Consider the following 15742-nt stretch of genomic DNA (forward strand, 5'->3'; position numbering starts at 1 on the left):
TTCTTTTCTTTTCTTTTCTTTTCTTTTCTTTTCTTTTCTTTTCTTTTCTTTTTTCAAATCTTAAGTGTGAAATACAGCCACTGAGGTTGGTTCATCAGTGTTCATTGGCATAAAATTGCAAAAAGTCCAATTAGTTTGTTGATTACATTAAAAAATTTTTTCAATGTTTATTTTTGAGAGACAGAGTGTGAGCAGGGAAGGGGCAGAGAGAGGGAGACACAGAATCAGCAGTAGGCTCCAGGCTCTGAGCTGTCGGCACAGAGCCCCACGTGGGGCTTGAACTCACGGACCGCGAGTTCATGACCCGAGCCGAAGTCAGACGCTTAACCGACTGAGCCACCCAGGTGCCCCATGTTGAGTACATTTTTAATGGTATTCCAAATAATGGTGTTATCAAAATAAATGAAGGCCATTTCTACAGGAAATATTTCTCCGTGAAATTTATCCGTGTGTGTCTGTGTGTGTGAAACCGAGCACCATGGTTTATTCGTGGAAAGAGCCCAGTTTTTCTTACTGACTGATTATATAAAATTCAAGCACTTTTGGCTGTGGATTTGAGTCGCCATGCAGTCAGCTGAGTTCAGGCACCCACAAGTCCCGGGTGGCCCGTGTTTGCTCTAGTTGGTAACCACGCATCCAGGTACGGCAAGAAAAGGAATTTAGGGACCAGGCTTCCTCAAGGCCTAACCCAGACTCTCAGTTGTCATCAGGGAGACCCACGGATTTTCAAGACACGAGCAAGGCAATGGTAACAGACTTCAACCAGGATGACCTGATGGCTAAACTTCTAGCCATGTGATAATTGGTTTGAATACTAAAACTAGAATTTAAATAAAAATTAGGAAGAAAAAAACAAAAGCTTTATAGTTAAAAAAGAAAAAGGAAATTCATTTGAAAAGTTTTGGCTTTGCTTTTTTTTTCTTCTATTGGCAATAGAATGCCAACCTCTGTAACTAAATGGAAACTGGAGCGTTACCCTCCATACTGTCATTTATGTATCGAACTAGGCATCTTTTAAATTTTTTTCCAGCGCCCACTGCTCTTTTCTTGATTGACAACACCTTGGTTTGGATTTTCCTTTGGAGTAGAACCCACTCCACCCTGACTGCCAGTCTGTGCGGTTCATGGGAAGCTAACCCCCTGCTAGCCCCCTGATGAGAATGTGCCCCAAGCCAGCTCTTCAGGGGCCTGCATCCGCCTGGCCACAGTGAGTGGCCCAGAGATGGGCTTCTTCAGGACCCAATCCTGAAAAATAATAGAATTGTAGAATTTCACGGGAATAAGGTGGGGGCGGGGAGCCCATTTCCTGCTGGCCCTGAATGTGTGAGAACACCTCGATTTAAGAATGAAGCCAGGGGCGCCTGGGTGGCTCAGTCTGTTTAGCGTCCGACTTTGGCTCAGGTCTTGATCTCTCAGTGCTTGAGTTCAAGCCCTGCATCGGGCTCTGTGCTGACAGCTCAGAGCCTGGAGCCTGTTTTGGATTCTGTGTCTCCCTCTCTCTTTGTCCCTCCCCGGCTTGCACTCTGCCTCTCTCTCTCTCAAATAAATAGAGATTTAAAAAAATTAAAAAAAAAAAAAAGAATGAAGCCAGCACCGAGGAGAGCTATTTGATTCCTGAAGCCAGTTCCATTACCACACGATTTGGTTAAAAGACCCAATAACGTCTCTGTTGATGCCTAGTTGAGTTGGGTTTTCTGTCCTTTGACATGGAAACAGTCCTGACTACTACATAAATTATATCCCTCCAAAATGTGTTCTAATAATTCACATTTCCACTAAAGTTAGATGGGCAGTGCTGGTGGGGACAGGGAGGTTGGAAGACTTTTTGCGGGGCCCTAATTACTTTTGCTTTAGGGGATCCTTCCTACCAGAATAATATTGACATTAAAAATGATTCTGAATATTACTTTAAATGCCTCAACATTTAAATTTTGTCTACCTGAAGCAAAATTTAATCATCTTTTTTTTTCCTGGGCCCTAAAATCTCCACTTTTTGCTGACGTGAGAAAAAAATAAAACATTTTCTTCCACCTTAATGATTCATTCTTTTCCCTCTGATTTTAAAAGAAATCTGAACATTCTGACAGGCCCCTAGAAGCTTCCAGGGCCCCTGGCTTACTCTGCCTAATGGATCCTGGGGCTCTACAGAGTTCCTGTTTTGCTTTGCTATGTTTCATAACAACAACAACGACAAAAAGAACTTTTATCTTTCATTAGAGGTCTGATTTTAAATGGAGATCTTGGATAACTGTTTAGTAACCTCAGGCAAGTTCCCTAATGTTTCAGGGCCTGCTTCCTCATACATAAATTGGACATAGTAATCATCCCCCCTTGTCCGTTATCACGAGGACGGCATGGCTCAAATCAAGTAATGCGCTTAGAAGAGCCTGGCACACAGAGAAAATCACTTAAAAATACCAGCTACTAAAACTGTTACTCGTGTTCTTGTGTTCTTCCGACTATTTCCAGACCGACTCTCTGAGACTTTAATTATCACTTGCTGTCTCCTCCTTTTCTCTCCTTCCTTCCTCTCTCCCTTTGTTTAATTACCAAAGAAATGTTCCTTATAAAAAACCCAAACACTACAAAAATATTTAAAGTAATAACTCAGTTTGACACACCCTCTCATCATCCTGCTACCCAGAAGCAACCTCTGTCAAGGGTTTTGTGGGAGGGGCGCCTGGTGGCTCAGTCGGTTAAGCATCCGACTTCAGCTCAGGTCATGATCTGGCGGTTCGTGAGTTCGAGCCCAGGATTGGGCTCTGTGCTGACAGCTCGGAGCCTGGAGCCTGCTTCGGATGCTGTGTCTCCTTCTTTCTCTCTGCCCCTCCCCTGCTCATTGCTCTCTCTCTCTCTCTCTCTTTAATTTAAAAAAATTTAAAAAGGAAGTTTTGTGGGAACACATGCACACACACTCACACACACACATACACAGTCACACATAAACTCATACGTGCACAGTTCGAGTGAGACCATAATTATACCTTATTAACTAGCTAGCTTCTTTTTCACCTAACTCTACATCACAGCAAATTTCCCAAATCAGAGCATACTCGTAGAGGCCATCATTTCCTTGCTCCCGGTGGTTGCCTCTGCCCATGACACAGGCCCTTCTGCACTCTCTCGGAAGAATGGAGAAAGATCTATTGCTCTCTGCCCCTCACTGGTGGAGAGCTTTCTGTTCAACAGGCTCCGTGTGGTCAAGGCCATCGCCCAACTGTTTTCTCTCATGTTCTTCTATGAATGTACTTTCCTTTTTCAAGTGTTACTGAGAAGGGCGGGAGGTGGAGGGCATTTTAGGAAGCCTGGTTGGGCTCGGTTCCAGGCCAGCTTTTCCCAAACAACCCTGCGCCTGTGATTCAGACTCAGGTGTTCATGTTTCGGCCATCTGGAACTAGAATGGAGGGCTGTCTGATTAGCTTTCTTAACCTCCCACAACATGGTGCTACCCGTCAGTATTTTGCGTGGCTGGATAGTAGGGAGGTATCTCAGGTTACTTAACTAGATCTCTAATGATGAACAGGCAAATGGGTTCCAAGCATTCGCAGCCCCGGACAGAGCTCTGAGCCTCAACACCAGCCCTTGAACGCTTCTGGGCTGCACTCAGGTTCCACCGAGGGCGGAATTGGGACTTCAGTCCCGTGTGTGTGTTCGATGTGTTTAAGTAACACCGTCACCACGTCATTGTTGTTCTTTAAATGTCTTTTTCACAGCTCAGAGAGGTTGATTTTGTGCCGAGCCAGAAGGGGTGGGCAGAACGAGTGTCCGCGTCGGGGGAACGCTCTTGGGGAAAGAGAAGGCACTACACAGTTAGAAATCTGGAGGCTCTCCTGGATCAGCCACGAAGCAGCAAAGGGGTCCCTGAGATGCTTCAGTGTCACCTACTGTGCTCGCCGAGGTAAGGAAATCGGCCACACAGCTGAGGTAGCACAGACAGTGGTGAAGAGGGAGGGGAAGGAGGCTCTAGAATCTTCCGCCCTCTGGCTGTGTGACCTTGAGGGAGCTGTCTGGCTGCTCTGAGACCACTTCCTTGTCTACAAAACAGCGATAACAGCAACACCTGCCTTATAGGATTGTTGAAAATGACGATGACCCCATAATGTTGATACGGCATGCCTCAGCACACAGATTGCCCAGCACCTGATAAACTCTCGGTCAATGTCGGGTGTCATTATCAAGCGACATGTGGGAGGACAGCATGTTCTCCGAGGGTTTGATCCAAATTCCAACACTTGGGGAATTCTTTATTTCCCCAAATCTCAGCTTCCTCCTTTGCAGTGCAGCGTGAATCATTCCTACTTCAGAGAGCCGACGCGAGGATTAAATGAGAAACACGGGTGAATGTCTAGCACGGAGGAGGTGACTCTGTGAGTTCCCATCTCTCCACTCCTGTATCTACCAAAGGAAGAGATGGTCCAGGGCCAAAGATGACAGCCAGATGGAGCGAGCCCCCCACTGCTTCATTAGCACCCCTGGTGGGTCCGTGAAAAGAGAAGGCATTAGGGGGCCTTCAACTTCCATATTAGCGTAGTCTTCATCTTGTTTCGTTTTGTTTCGTTTTTCAATTAATTAAACTAAGCATTTACGTTTTGCGAAGGGATTGGTCTTAGGGCTAATGCCACACACTGTTAGGAAAGGGGGAAATTGGTGGTGGAATTCACACCAAAGTCTATTCTTGCAACGGTCAGGGCTACTTACGTCCGCACTGTTTCATTGGCGTTTTCGACCTGATCCCCCAGTAGAGAGTAACAACAACAATTCGAAGAGCTACGGCCTAGAATCTGGGATCTGGAAAAGATCCTTGAGTTTAAGTCATACGAGTGGGGTTTGCGATGCTGACATCCAAATACGCGGCAGGGGGCAAACGGGGAGTCAACACTGGTCCCCCAAGCGAGTGCCGTGATGGGGGAAGGTGGACAGCCACGGGCATCTCGCTTCTGGTGACCACGGGCTTCTGGGCCCTCCCCCACCGCTCCTTGCCCCCAAACTTCAGAACTTCAAAACATACCTGGTTTAAGAAGGGACCCGGCGCTCCCTCCCCACCCTTTACAGCAAAATAAGATTCTGGACCCCAAAGAGGACAGCTCTCTGAATTCTCCGCTCCCATCGTTGGTAAGGATTTCCCAGCCAATCCCACTGCCTTCCAATTTCTCTCTCTTCCTTCTCACCACTGCCCCAGCCAGGGCAGCAGTGAGCAGTGGTGACGGGCTTGAATTTCAAACAGGGCAGGCGGAAAGAGGAACAACTGTATGTTTATTAGGGCATCATTATCCCTCTGAACTGCATCATTTATATCCCTGGGAAGAGACCATGCCAGGTCAGGAGCAACAGTTTGAGTCGATAATTTATCAGGTTGGAGCAGGTGGGAAGGGGTGGCGTAAGAAATCACCCGAAAGGCACCGCAAACTGAAATGGATGGAGGCGGAAGAGTAATAAGAAAGTGATCAGTGAATCCACAAACAAGCGCAGATAAATCAAGCAGGGCCAGGTGGATGGGAGCAAAACGGGAGAGATTCAAATTAGCAAGACCCGGACCTTGTCAAGGCAAGGTTAAGAACGCACCTCCGTGTCGCTGTTACCCACCCAGGGCTGGAGAAGTGCCCACCAGAAAATGAATCTTTCCCGTGCAGGGAGCTGGAATGCAGGAGATTTCCTACAGAGTATCAATTTGGATTATAAAAATCCCAAGGTCTCGTGCACTGACAGGGTGAAAGGTAGAAAAATGGACGAGCCTTCTCGTAACTGCCACTCCCCGAGGAGTGCCTGATACTCTTCAAATGTTTGCACATTCATACCAACTGTTCACAAAAGCTGGGAGACAAAAGACCCAGCTGCAAAGCCTTGAAGAGATAAGTGTTTCATCCGAATACCCATGACCTTGGGGGCTCCTAGATGCAATATTTCCCCCCCCCACCCCACTCCGTTTGTCTTAACTCTTCGAGAAAGTTCAAGTCCTGATTATTACTGGGGTCAGGGAAGCAAAGGCGAGGGCTGAGAAGAAAGGCATCATCGTTGTGATGGCGATGACGACCGTTTAAAAACAACAACGCTTGTGGGTGAGGACCTGTTCGGTACCAGTGTCTGTGCTGTGTGCTTTTAGACCTAATCTCTTTTATCCCCACAACAGTCCTCTGTGCTGACTGCTACTGCCTTTATTTTTCACATGAGGAAACTAAGCCTCCAAGAATTTAAACGCCTTGACCAGGGTCACCGCTCTTAAGTTATGCCATCAGGATACACACCCAGGACTCTCTGAACCCAAAGCTCATACTGATCCACTCTGCCTTCTACAACTGGTACTAAATATGTTTGGAAGCAGACGGAGGCCTTGGGACAGAGCGGAATGGGTGTGTATTCCCAGCCCCGTTCAGCCCCCCAACAAACTCATGAATCTGTTGCCTAAAAATGTGGACAAGCATCAGGTCCAGATGAATAGACAGACTTGGGTCTCATGTCTGAAAGAATCCAGTAGGTAAGCGTCTAACCCTGCCAAATTGATGGTGTGGCCACATGTCTACACAAGGATAATGACGGAGAGCCTCTTGTGTAAGTGTTAAAAGGACTCAGGACAGGGTTCTTGACATTTGGAAGTCCTCTTGTGTATTTCATATGTGCTGCACAGCAGATCCTTGCTCTACACCCAATGTTGGGTACACTCTGCACAAAACAAAATACACCTGCATGGAAATACTTTCTGCCTTCTGAATTTACATGAAGCATTGCCCACAAGTCTCAAGTTGGAACGAAATAATCATTTCTTGGGCTCACTCCGTGCTAATATTTTAAGCTCAAGCACATGTCTGAAGTCAGCGACCAATACTCTTCAGATTTGTCCAAATTCTCTGTGTGGTTTTTTTTCTTTTTCTTCCTCCCTCCCTCCTCCCTCCCTTCCTTCCTTCCTTCCTTCCTGCCTTCCTGCCTTCCTGCCTTCCTGCCTTCCTTCCTCCCTCCCTCCCCCTCTTTCTTTCTTTCTTTCTTTCTTTCTTTCTTTCTTTCTTTCTTCTTTCTTTCTTTTAAATTTAGTTAGCATGGTGGTTAGTGGCTCAGGTTTTACTACCTGCAAGGCCTGTAGGGAAATCCTGAATTGAATCTATCGTGTGCCGTGTGACTCTCAACAAACTACTTAACCTTCTAGCTAGCCTCGATGGTCTCATCTGTAAAATGGTGATAATACAAATAAGATGAAAGCATTATTTTGAGGATTACATAAAAGAAAGCCCAGGAAGGGCCTCACAGCATGGTCTGTGGTCAATGCCTAGTAACAGGCAGCTGTGACGATGATTATGACTGTTATAGAGAGGGTCTAAAGGCCTCAAGCAGTGGTGTCTAGTAGATGCAGAATGTGACCTATACGTGCTACAATTTTACATTTTAAAAAGTGGAAAAGAAATGGGTAAAGTTCATTTTAATAATATATTTTATCTAACCCCAAATACCCAAAATATTATCATATCAACACGTAATAAGGATAAAAAGTAATGAGATATTTTGTGTTCTGTTTTTCAGGAGTAAGCCTCCGAAATCCAATGCGTGTTTTACAGTTACAGCGCATCTCGGTTTGGTCAGCCCTATTTCAAGCCCCATGTGGCTACCATATTGGACAGTGCAAGCATGGAGACTCAGCCTGAATCCTCAAAGCAGAATTAATAAGCTGGATTCAACGTCTAGATGGGTGAAGTTTGGGGCATGTGGTTAAGACAAATGAATTACCAAGATCTAAAAATCAGGATGTTTCGTTTAAAAATTTGGTGTCTTGGTTCCTCTTGGCAACAGGGCTGCATTCCACCTGGTACTCTTCTCTGGGGTTGAGTCACAGTTGCCCTCTTGGGTGTGGGAAGGTGCTGGATTATCGGCCTGCATACATCCCACTTCACAGCCCTTTGCACGAAGCCCACTTGGCTAATTTACCATACCTACCTGGCCCCTGTAGACCTGTGAGTTTAAGACCTCTGTGCCCAAACCAATGAACTCCAAAAGTAGAAACTCAAACTGGGTTGGGCTCAGATCCAGTTCCCTACCTTGCACCTACGAACTTCATTTGTCCTCTCTCAGCTAACTTCAAGGCAAGTTGTGCCCATGGATTCATCCAAGGGAACAGCTGAAGTTATATAAGGACAGCTACAGCTCAGAACATGACAATGATTCATATCGAAAAGGGTGGAAGAGACCAAACAGCTCATATTGTGTCCCTTGATCTGCCTATGAATGATTCATCTGTAATGACTTTGTACATGGCCACCACAGCCAAGGGAAAAAGGCAGAGTGAACAGAGGGAGTGGCTGATTCCTCTCCTGAAATGAAACAGCACTCCCCGCCCCTCCTTCCCAAGGTCGGATGTATTAGAAGCCATATCACACATCAAAACTCAAAGCCCAAAGCCATCGAGAAAACAGTTAAGTCTCCTTAGCTTCTAATGCTAACGTTGACTTCCTTTCATTGGATCAAAGCACCCTAGGCCACCTAGAATTGAGGCAATATGGTAAAGAATTTAAGAGCAAAGGTTTAGCATTCAGACGGTTCTGAAATATGCCATCTGTCTATGCTATGGAAATTTGGGTGAGTGGCTTAACCACCCTCAGTCTTAGGATCCTTTTTTATAAAATAGATTTAATGTCAGTTCCTTTTTCTTCAGGCACCAAGCACAGTGCCCGACACATAGTAAGCGCTCAGTGAATGTTAGTGCTGATTAAGGAAGCATATCAAATTATGAATAATGAGCATCTATATGGGTACACTGCAAAGAACCATACGCCAGCTTGCAAAGTCTTTGTGTTTAGTTTATGTTATTCGTCTTGTGCAAGGATTCCAAAGCACTTAGCTAACTCGGAGTTTTAAATTCCATTTAGAGAGGAGAGTGATGCCCGGGATATTGAGTTCCTCTCCCACAAGGGGGAAACAGAGGTGTGAGGAGACGGTAATTATGAAATCAAAGCCAGTGGGTATTCACTGAGGCCTTATGAAACTCCAGTCGCTGGGGTAGATGGTGGGTCGAAGGGGGTAGAAGGAACAAGAGACACTGCCTTTGTCCTTGAGCAGCAGAATAACTGCTTGGGCAGAAGATTAAATAGATACATGACAACCGTAGTCTGTCACTGTTTTTCTGCCTCCACATCGTCCACATGAGTAACACATACCCGAAGGAAATTTCTCTCACTACTGGCGGTGCTTAGCAATGGGAGGAGAGGGAGGCTAACGGAGCCCGTCTGTCTGCCATCGGAATATAGCCAGGATCTGGTCACTTCTCTCCATCTCTGCCATTATTTCCCTAGCCCGGCGGTTCCCAACCACATTTGGCAATGTCTGGAGACATTCTCAATTGTCACAACCTAGTTGGGGACCCACTATTGGCATCTTAGTGGGCCAAAGCCAGGGATGCCACTAAACATTGAACAATGCACAGCATAGCCCTCTACAACAAAACAAGCATCCTGCCCAAAACATCGAGGGTGCTGAGGTTGAGAAACCACACAGTCCTTTTTCACATCGATGCCTCTTGCCTCCATTGGTCCTCACTATAAAAGGAGAATAATGGGCCCTTAAAGATGTCTACATCCTGGGGCGCTTGGGTGGCTCGGTTGGTTGAGTGTCTGACTTTTGATTTCAGCTCGGGCCATGATCTCATGGTTCATGAGTGTAAGCCTCGCACGGGGCTCTGTGCTGACAGTGTGGAGCCTGCTTGGGATTCTCTATTTCTCTCTCTCTCTGCTCCTCCCCTCCTTGCACGTGTGTTCTCTCTAAACAAACAAACAAACATATAAAAATAAAAATAAAAATAATAAAAATAAAAAAAAAGATGTCCACATCTCAATTCCCGGAACCTGTGACCATGACAAATGGGATTTTGCTGAAGTGATTAAATGAAGCGTTTTGAGATGGGGGAGATGAGCCTATATTGAATGGGTTGCACCTATGGGAAGGGCGTCAAAGGGACCAACTAAGAGGGAGGCAGGAAGGCAGAGACAGAGAGGTGACAATGGAGCAGGGGCTGGAGTGACACCATTGCTGACTCAAAGAGCGAGAAAGGGGTCACGCACCAAGGAATGTGGCTGCTTCTAGAAGCTGGAAGAAGACGAGAAAATGGATTTTCTCCCGGAGCCTCCAGAAGGAATACAGCCCTACCAACACCTTGATTTTAGCCCAGTGAGCCTGGATCTTGGATGTCCAGCCCTCAGTGCTGTGACCTAAGCCGCTTATGTTGTTTTTAAGCCACTGAATCTATAGTCATAGCAATGGGAAACTAAGAGACCTCCCTACTGTCCATGCTGATGCAGACGCAGCCGTCGTGAGCCCTGAGGATTTGGACTTGAGGAGCAGCTGTAAGGTCAGGTTACTCCTCTTCTCAGAACCAGCTGAGGGTTTTTCCGTTGTTCTTAGGAAAAAAGTCGCTTACACAGGCACCACGGGCCTCTACGATCTGATCGGACTCTTGCCATTTCTTTTGACTCAATTTCTTTTCTTCTAAAAATTCTTTTTATACAGAGAATTTCAAACATATCCAAAAGGAGACCCAACTGAATAACACGCTTTCATGTACATTCAACTGGTTTTAATGTTTTTCAACTCATGGGCAGTCTGGTTTCACCCGAGCTTCCAACCACTGTCCCTACGGTATTATTTTGAAGCAAGTCCGACTTCCTGTCATTTCATCCATAAATATTTTAGTAGGTACCTCAGAAAGAAAAGAACCCTTCTTATCTGAAATAATCATTTTTCCATCCAGGCAATAATAATAATAATAATAATAAATAATAATAAAAATACCTTACTCTCGTCAATTATTCAAAGTTCAAATTTCCAACTGGCTCATAAATTTGACTCAGTGTCCCCCTCTTTCCTCTTTGTTTTCTGCACTTTGTCACATTGGCCTCCATGGTGTTTTTGACAATTCTGATGATCTCGCACCTCAGGGCCTTTGCACTTGCTGTCCTTACAGCTTGGTGAGCCCACATACCCCCAGATTGGTCACATGGCTCTCCCTCTCACAGGCCACTGCTCAAATATCACGGCTACTGCAGGGCAGAGAGGCAAGACTGTAGACTGATTCTCCAAGAGACCACACATGCTCTGAATAAGTCCCTTTTCTCCTTCCTGCGGGAAGCAGCTCTTCCTTTCCTTCAACACCAGCTTCCGCCAATTATCACCTGACCCCTAGGAAATTATCCTGCTGTTAAATAAAATATTCCTTCTGACTGATTCTTCCCAGAGTAGCGTTCCAAACTCTCTTCATCCGATAAATTATTCCACATCCAAGCTTTATTTTCCCTTCCAGGGACCAACAGCCACGATTTACTACACGTGTATGCCATGCCAGGCCCTGTGGCAAGAGATTTAGATGCATTTAATCCTCGTAAACATTTGCACCATATTGTACATCCCCATTTAGTGGATTAGGAAACTGAGGCTGTGGTGAGTAGGATTCTAAGATGGCCCAAAGATTCCTGGCACCTGGTGGATACTACATACACCTTCTTCCAGGCGTTCTACCAAACACTAATCTAGGTACTGCTGGGAGGGGATTTTCAGATGTAGTTAAAAGCCAAATCAGGTGACTTGAAAATAGGAAGGTTATCCGGGGCAGGGGGGGGGGGGGGCGGCTAACCTAATAGCATGAACCTCTTAAATCTTTTCTAGAAGTTAGAAACTTGATGCATGAAAGATGAGATTAAAAGGAGACTCATGGTATCTGGCTTTGAAGATGGGGCATGTGGCTTTGAAAGCGTCTACACCGAACAGACAGATACTTGTACACCTTGACTTTAGTTCCATATGCAGTTACAGTAAGTATAATTCGGAAAAGTAACATTTAAGAAACAATAGCTTTGTGCCAGGCTCTGTAACGGCGGCTTTGCGTAGAATCTTTCACTTACATCGCCTGCATGGGAGAACCACGGCACTGGGACGGGGACCGGAGCTTGTCCAAAATCACATAGCTAGTGAGTGTCAGAGGTGGGATTTGAACAGAGATCTGACCACGACAGCTTATTGGGTTTTTTTGTGAGTTTGAACCGTGGACACATTAGGATTAAGACAGAGATGGCTCCTAAGAGCCTTTCCTTCTAGTATCATTACTATGCCCGACGTATCGGATATGTTTCAAAATCGGCCACCAATATAATTAAGTTCAAACTCTGAGACCATTGAGGAAGTGATGCGGCAGTGACCACCGAAGCTGGATCCAGGGTCGGGAAAAGCCAGCGCCAGCCCTGGGGAAGGTCTTGGGGCTTCTCTGGGCTTAGCCGTCTCAAAGGTAAAATGGGGGAGTTGGACTGGAACATTTCCAATATGCTTTACAAGTTCTAAAATAGTAAAAACAAGAGCAGTAAAGACGTACAAGCTTCTTTATACAGTTTGCTTTCACCAAAATCCCCCCATTTGACTTGGCCGGGAAATCAGACTACCTGGAGTTTTACAGTGGCTCCTGCATTTAGCAGCTATGTGACGTAGGGCAAGTCACTTATCCCCCTGAGCCTCAGTTTCCCTATCTGCAAAATGGGAGTGATATCCACAGCTATTTCTTAGAGCGTTCTGGAGATCCGGTGTGGTAATGGGTGCCAGGCACTAGACGAGAGGCACTCAGTCCACGAATCCTAAGGTCCATCTTGTTCCCCATCCTTCCGCGAGAAAACAAAGGCCAGCAGTCGGTCTTCACACATGAGAATCAAATCACGTAACGAACTGAATGATCATTCGTTCTTACCCGGGAACTCAGTCTCCCCAGGATGCCAGAACCCTAACATGTCTGTGTCCGTTGTCTGAGAAGGTGTTGGCTCTCACCAAATTCTCGGAGGGGAGAAGGGGGTCCTTCATTGACATCCACTGCTCTAGAGAACTTTCTAGTTTTATCTTATGTGAACAATAGTGTCTGTGGCACAGCATTTTCAAGAGAAAGAATTGAATTCTGGAAAACGGGATCATTTTTTGCAGAACCACTGAACAATTCTTGGTCAGAGAGAAACTTCGTTGCCTTGTTGGGTCACTGCCCAGCTAACATGTGCTTCCCTGTTTCAAAGCGGAGGGGGGCTGAATTCTGTTGCAACCCAAGTCTATCAGCTGCTTTGCCTTTGAGCCTAGGCACACAACCTCCCACCACTGCTGTGGGAGAAAACCATGTAAGCTCAAAGGAACAGTCAATTAAAGGTCAGAAATTCAAATGTTTGTCTGTTCTGGCCCGGTATAAATGGGTAGCTGACAGGTAGCAGCAGCCATGCCTGTAAGAGCGTTTTGCAGAAACGGGAGACTAGGTTCCTGCATTTGAACTTGGTAACATTTAAATATCAAAAACTTTGTTTTCTAATGAGGAACGTATTGAAGGGGGAGAAATAAATTATATGCTTGATGGCGACTGAAGGTTGGGAAAATTAGGGCCATTTCCCACGGTGTGAATATAGTGATTTCAGTTTGCAAGAGTAAATTAAACCTTTGGGAGGATTTGTCTTCCATTAAATTGAACAGCTAAACAGACACAGAAGATGTTAATGTCACCACCAGGAAACCCCAAAGGTTACAAATAAAAGGAAAACATAGTTTCTTTAAAAGTCGCCTCCTGTCGCACCAAGTACCTAAGAAACCAGAAACCCCAAACTGCATGTTGAGGATCCAAATTAAAAAAAAAAATTAAAGATCATAATTCCATTGCTATACCATATGTTATTAATGTCTGTCAACACTGTTTAGCCAGCAACTGCTGACAGTTCCATATTTGCTATCTAAATACATCATAAATAAATCAGTAATGAACCGCTTTGGTAAACCTTCCGTGCTGATTGGAAATACAGATGGAGTAAACAGATTCCCGCTAAAAGTATCTACGACTGTTTAATGTCAAAGACAAAGTCACACTGTTATTTAACGAAACAGAAAGGGAACCGAGGATGGGGTTGAGGGAAGGAGAAGCTATGGATACAGAGAGGGAACGTGGTATGACAGAGATGTAACTTCTGTGTTTTAAGCAGCTCGGAATTTTCTGTGGAGAGAGGAGACAGTGGTGGAAACTGACCCGGGAAAGCAGGAGCTGAACCGTCTATTCCTGGCTTGCAGCCAGCGGGTTGGGGTGTATGAACAGAGACCCACATGCTGGGGGAACAGGATTACTTTTCTTTCCGCCTTTTATTTTATTTTATTTATTAATTTGTTGACTATTTGGGGGGTGGGGGCAGAGAGAGAGAAAGAGAGAGAGAGAGAGAGAATCAGGAGCAGGCTTCTGGGTGCTATCAGCCCAGAGCCCGACGAGGGGCTCGAGCCCATGAACTGTGAGACCATGACCTGAGCTGAAATCGAGAGTCAGACGCTTAACCCACTGAGCCCCCCAGGTGCCCTTGACTGCCTTTGAAAAGGTGGGTAATTCGCCATTCTGAATGCCTCAAACCCGACATCCTGAAAGCAGGTAGCATACCATCCGGCTAGGTTCAGCAGAGAGAGCAGGACCCCTTTAACTTAATGACATTTGCTTTTTCTTGCATATACCGGTTTCCTTCAAGGAAGAGGTCGAGGCGAGTTGACTGTTAATTAGGCCTCCTAGCTTTATATCCGAGGTGGCCGGCTAATTAAGAGCTTCACTAGGGGGCGTATTCTAATCTGTTGAAAGGGCACTTAGCAGCGGAGTCTCGATGCCTCTGGGTCTAAATAAGATCTGCAGAAATTTCTAATTATTCTGGGGACGGGCACTGTGGAGACAGGAGAATTCCTCTCATTCCCGGAGAGGGAAAAGGACTCTTAAAGTTGTCCGTTAATCCCACGCACTGACCAGCATTTCCTGTTGTGGCGCCTGGAGAAAGCTTTTGATCAGAGGCGTAACGAAACCCGTGTAGCATAAACAGAAGACGTCTTATCGACGGAATTCAAATAGTGGTAGCTGACTTCACGACAGAGACCCGACAGAAGTCCTTTCTGTAATAGGCTGCGGGTAGGAGACGAGATTGGCCTTCCTTGTTATGCCTTACCAGCAGGCCATCAGCACTGCTCTGAGCACAAAAAAATAGAATACATCATTCTGAATGGACACATTAATCTGCAGCCTTCCCGTTTCGAAGTCACCTGTAGTTAGGTCTGCAGACACTGTGTATACCATATAAATCTGGTTTCTGAGCAGGGGGGTGGGCAGAAGAAGGGTTTCCCAGTGAAATACAAGTTCGGCAACAGTTTACCTGCCTTCCAAGGCTGTTAGGAGAATGAATAGCTTCTGGGTCATCTGAAGTTTGAAAACATCCCTGTGCTCTTTCCAAAAAAGATAAAATAATAAGACTCGCCATTTTGAATGCTGGAAAGTGAGAAAAGCACGTAGAGAAGGGGGCTCTGTGGGGTCGCGGTCCTAGGAAGCTCAGATGCATTAACCCTCTGGATTATATGCACCCAGGCTTTTGCAGCAACAAAGACAATGGGCACATTTTGCGGTGCGTGTTTGAAAACTTCCAAGCCCTGAACCTCTCAGACGCCATCTAGGAAGGGTTCCTATCAAAAGGGAGGAGGGTAGCACTGTTTGGATAACAAATGGGCATGTTTTACAGCCTTTCACTTTATTTACCTATATATCTTCTGCCGATATATTTGTTGTTTTTATCAGCTCACCCGGGTGAAACGGAGCTGTGCATAACCCAGGGATAAAATTGTTATCAGTGAGCTGTGGACCCTGAATGAATAGATCCCAAACATATATTTTTCATTAATGACCCTTGATTACTAACTGTGGACTTCCCATAGGAGATCAGCACTCTTCCCCCCCCCCCCCCCCCCCCCCCCCATTTCT

The 15742-nt window shown here is 45.7% G+C and overlaps 1 protein-coding gene across 2 annotated transcripts in view; it reads right to left on the minus strand.

Annotated features, from left to right (window-relative positions):
• The window catches only part of TSHZ2 (teashirt zinc finger homeobox 2), a 451987-nt gene that overhangs the window by 225618 nt on the left and 210627 nt on the right, over positions 1-15742 (minus strand). The window lies entirely within an intron of this gene.

The sequence above is a fragment of the Panthera uncia genome, assembly GCF_023721935.1.
Source record: "Panthera uncia isolate 11264 chromosome A3 unlocalized genomic scaffold, Puncia_PCG_1.0 HiC_scaffold_11, whole genome shotgun sequence".
Taxonomy (NCBI): Eukaryota; Metazoa; Chordata; class Mammalia; order Carnivora; family Felidae; genus Panthera; species Panthera uncia.